This window comes from Symphalangus syndactylus, chromosome 6 (genome assembly GCF_028878055.3).
Source record: "Symphalangus syndactylus isolate Jambi chromosome 6, NHGRI_mSymSyn1-v2.1_pri, whole genome shotgun sequence".
In the NCBI taxonomy this organism is placed as follows: Eukaryota; Metazoa; Chordata; class Mammalia; order Primates; family Hylobatidae; genus Symphalangus; species Symphalangus syndactylus.
In genome coordinates, this window is record NC_072428.2 from 51,590,822 (window position 1) to 51,595,970 (window position 5,149).

Consider the following 5,149-nt stretch of genomic DNA (forward strand, 5'->3'; position numbering starts at 1 on the left):
TCACACATCCTTTCTCAGGAATACTCCCAAGACTCTGTCATGGATCTGCTTGGTCTCAACGCCATAGATGATGGGATTGACTATGGGTGGGAAGAGCAGATAGAAATTGGCGAGGAGAATGTAGACATGTGGGGCAGCATGGCGGGCCACATGGTGCATGACTGAAGAGATGACTGAAGGTGTGTAGAAGGCTAAGATGGCACCTATGCGAGACACACATGTCCCAAATGCTTTGTAGCAGCCTCCTGAGAGGAGAGTTGTAGAACGGCCTGAAGGATAAAGATATAAGATAGGATGATAAAGAATAGATCCAACACTCCAATAAACATGGCCACAGCAATGCCACAGATATTGTTGAAGCTAGTGTACCCACACGCCAGCCTCACCACAGCCATGTGTTCACAGTAGCAGTGGGCAATCACTGGGCCTCAGCAGTAGTGGAAGCATCTCAGCAGGAAGGGGAGTGGAGTCATTAGTGTCACAGCCTGGGCCACAGCAGCCATGCCAATCTTGGTGATGAGGGACCCAGTCAGGACCTTGGTGTAGTGCAGTGGCTTGCAGATGGCCACATAGCGGTCAAAGGCCATGGCCAGCAGCACTGCTGACTCCATGATGGAGAAGAAGTGAAGGAAGAACATCTGGACCAGACAGGCAAAGAAGTTGATCTCCTGATCCCTGAACCAGAATATGGCAAGCATTTTGGGCAGTGCTGAGGAGGAAAGGACCAGGTCGATGGCTGCCAACATGGCCAGAAAGAGGTATATGGGCTCATGGAGGGCTGCATCAGCCTGGATGATGAGAAGGAGGGTGCAGTTTCCAAGCAGGGCCAGTGTATATGCTGCACAGAAGGGGATGGAGATCCAGATGTGCAGGTGTTCCAGGCCTGGAATCCCCATCAACAAGAGGATAGCTGGATGTGTTGAGGTGATATTGGAGGCTGACATGATTCCTGGAAATTCTCCTTGTTGATCTTCACATGCTCCTTCACCTTCTAGGAAGAGTATCTGGAGTAACAAGGATTACAGAGTTCAATCACCTTCTATGATGAGCCCTTGTTACCATTCCTAGTCCTTAAACAAAATCCACTGGAAGTTCTCATAGACATGGAGAAGCATAATCTATGGTTCCTGCCCACAAGAAACTCTCATTTTTACTGATATCTAAATATCTAGATATCAATAGACCTGATACCACTAAACAGTTCTCATAAAGGAATGTGGAAGTGGTATTGTTTTGTGTTCTTGGTGACAAGATTATCTTGATCAAACAAGTAAAATATGTTTAAATCAATTCATTTAGGTCATACATTGTTACCATTCAACCTACCAATCAAACAAAACTCCCAATCATTTGAGTAAATTTTCTGTTGAACTTTCTGGCTTAAGTGTTAACTCTATGGATGTGGCTGAATCTCTCTGCAGAGTCTCCCTAATACAGTGCAAACTAATATGGCAGACTCGATTCTGAACCAACGGCTTCCGCAAATCTTCAGCTGCTACCACAGGAGCATATTCCACAGCCCCTTGTTGCTGGGATCCCCTTGCTCCATGCCAGTCCCTTGGAGGCAGGATACTGTCAAGAGAGGCAAGCCTGGTCATCTCCCGCAGTGTCCACATGACCCACAGAAGACTTGCTTTGCCAGACAGTAGAAAAACAGGCTGATTCAATGGTACCCTTTCCTCAGCTTCTTGTCTTCCTGTATCCCCTTCTCCAAGCTTCACTGACATCAAGCACTCTGCTGCTTTAGTGCCTATATAAGTCAAACGAACCCTGCAATTCCAGTGCCTCAATTAATCATACAATCTGTTTAACTTATCTGGAAGTATACTATCTAATAGCATTGCCACTTCCCCAAATGTGGCTATTTCTAGTAATCAAAAATAAACAAAAATTCATACCTCAATCACAAAAAATTAAGCGTTCAGTAGCATCTAAATTTAAGTGCTCAATAGACCTAATTTAAGCGCTCAATAACCCCATGTGACTAGTGGCTACTATATTGGACAATTTAGGTAAAGACTATTTCTATCTTTGCAGAAAGCTCCATTAAAGGGCACTGCTCTGTAATACATCTTCCAGGTTCTTTTAACACAAACTTTGAACACACAGCTATGCCTCCAGCTTACAAGAAGATGAAGAGCCTTCTCTTTTGGTTTTCCTTCCTCTAAACTCACATTAACTTTCCTGCTCATGTGGGTCTCCCTCCGTCCATCTTCCATTTTCTTAATTTTTATCACAGAACTCTTTCATCTTTAGAAAGACTAACATCTGGCTCCCCCCCACACAAACTTTATGCTTAACAATTTTTAATATTTCTCTCCTCTCTTGCTCATTTTTCTTTCTTCTGTCAAAAGCCTTAAACACTGAAGTTGCCCAGTTTTTACCCGGGCACTCTTCTTGTTAGAATTTATTTAATGAAGTTCTTATGAGAATTAAATGAGATAATGCATCGAGACAGCACAGTCAGTAAGCAAAGTAACTGCTTAGTTATTGGTCTTTTTTCAATATGAGAAAATTGAGTGTTGGGAAAATAATACCTCTAAGACACCATAGTTAATAGTGTCAGTCAGCCAAGTTTGAGTTCTAGCATTTTCCAAATTTAATGTTCTAAATAATCATCTCCTTTTGCTTCTGCCCAGATGCCCAAAGGCGACTCATGTTTTGTATATCCAAATTTAAAACAAGTTCCTTTTTTTCCATAAAGTATGGGAAAAATTTAGAATCTGAAGCCTCGGCCAAAATCATGATTGTCCAAGGTCACGTAGCTAGAAGATGTGGCAAATAGCTTATTTCAAGCCCCTGTTTCTTCTCTGGAAATGGGTAATAAAACTGTCCTACCTTTGTCTCAGGGTTGTAGGGAGAATACTAGAATTACACACAAAATGTCTTTTTGTATAATTATTTAGTGTTTTTTTGTTTTGTTTGTTTTGTTTTGTTTTTTTGAGGCGGAGTCTCGCTCCTTAGCCCAGGCCGGAGTGCAGTGGCGCTATCTCGGCTCACTTCAAGCTCCGCCTCCCGGGCTCACGTGATTGTCCTGCCTAAGCCTCCAGAGCAGCTGGGACCACAGGTGCCCACTACCGTGCCCGGCTAATTTTGTGTATTTTTAGTAGAGACGGGGTTTCACTGTGTTAGCCACGATGGTCTCCATCTCCTGACCTCGTGATCTGCCTGCCTCGGCCTCCCAAAGTGCTGGGACTACAGGCGTTAAGTCACCGCGCCCGGCCTAATGTTTATTATTTAGAGCCTTATTTGTCATCTCTCTCTCCCTCCACAGAAAACTTATGCTTGAAAAGGAAAAAAAAGGTTTCTATGTCGATGAGCACTTTATAATCTTCTCCTCCATGATCTTATATCCTCTCTATTTTTTCAAAGTTTAGCTCTTCTTTGCATAAAAATACCTAGGAATGTCTACATATTCAGATTCAACTCCCACAAATTTCCTGTAGTATTAGCACATTCTAATTTACCTGAAAAAGCACTCATTTGGGCCAGAAATGACCTCCATATGATGCCATGGTCACATACTTGCCTTCATTCGTGTTGATCTTTCAGCAGCTTTTTTCTGAATTGACCACTCTTCTGAAACTCCTTCTCTCCTCTTGGCTCCCCTTAATACTTACATTACCCATCAAATGAGCTGCTTCTTTCAGACTCCTGCTTCAGCCCTACCTCAAAACATTGAATTATTTCATGTCTCAAGCTTTAATTCTGTGCAATGCTATGTTCACATAAAATTCAGTAAATATATTTGGCAAATTTAGTACAATAAAAATGTAAATATTTTTGCTGATTCAGTTAAGAAAAAATTCATGAACAAAACAGATCCCTTAGAATAATTTTGCTAAAGGTTGGAGAAGGATAATAAAAGGACATAGTAAGTAAATTACATCATAATATACAAAGGTTCACTGTTGTGATTTAAAAAAAAAAACCAAAAAAAGGATCAAGGGTAATGAGGATAGGAATTCCATGGCAGGGAGCAGGGGTGGTTGAAATCTGAAATAAAGAGATCATTGCAGGCCTCATTGCAAAGGGAATTCTAGCAAATATTAAATGAGGTGAGGAAAAACTGGTTTCGTTTCTTTAAAAAGCCAAACCTGTAATCCCAGACAAGTGGTATATATAGAAAAATTATACAATGAACAAGAACAGGATGAAGGAGTGGAACAGGAAAGAGAATATGGATCCAAAGGTGCATTATTGAGCTGGATAATGCAGTCATCACTGTATCGAGTTCCACATGAAGAACCATGGAGAAGGAACCAAAGAATTGTCCACTCTAGACACAGAAGAGGGGAACTCTTATCCACTGGCTTCCACACCCTATAGGTCAAGGATGACCCAAGGAGGGTGAATTTCCTTGCACTTTTAGGTCTATACATGCACCAGAATAACTGAATGAGATCCATGAGGTGCCATGCAAAAAAGGAGAGAAACTCTGGGGTGGGATGCAGCTGAGCAAGGTGCTATCAACCTACACCAGCACTCAAATGGTTCCCACAGCAATGGCTACAACAAAAAGGGGAGATGATAGGACGTGAGACAGCCATAAGATAATGTAAGATATAGGAGTCTCCCACGGGAGAAGAACAGTCTAAGAAAATGGAACAGCCAGAGAAAATGCCCTAAGACATAAAAACACCTGGTATCCAAAGATCAGCAGGCAGCCTGCTAGGATGAAGCAAATGAGCAGGAGAATCAAGTTAGGGTGCTGGGGCCAGATCACGCAGGACCTCATAGGCCTTTGTGGAACTTTGCAAAGGTTCCTCATTTCTCTCAGAATCAAAGACATTGTTTTCAGGAGAGAGGGAGGAGACTTACACTTTTAAAGTTTTCTGTGGCATCCGTGATGGATAATAGCACAAATTATCATTAGGGAAGGGTAGAATTCGGGGAAAAGTGCCTGGAGACTATTGCAGGAATCCAGGGAAGGGAGAGAATGTTGGCTCAGGGTCAAGGTAGCAGTGAATGTAGTGGGAAGTAATGGGATTGGGGATATATTTCAAAAATAATGTCAGTGATATTTTTGACAGGTTGGATATAGGATGTGAGACAACAGAGTCAAAGATGAGACCCAATTTTTGGCATAAACATCTAATAGAAAGGAGTTGCTCCCAACTGTGATGGCGAAGGTATGGAGGGTGGAGGT

At 42.2% G+C, this 5,149-nt stretch overlaps 1 pseudogene; it reads right to left on the reverse strand.

Moving 5' to 3' along the window:
- Positions 1–944, reverse strand: LOC129484547 (olfactory receptor 52K2-like; annotated as a pseudogene).
- Between the last annotated feature and the right edge of the window lie 4,205 nt (positions 945–5,149).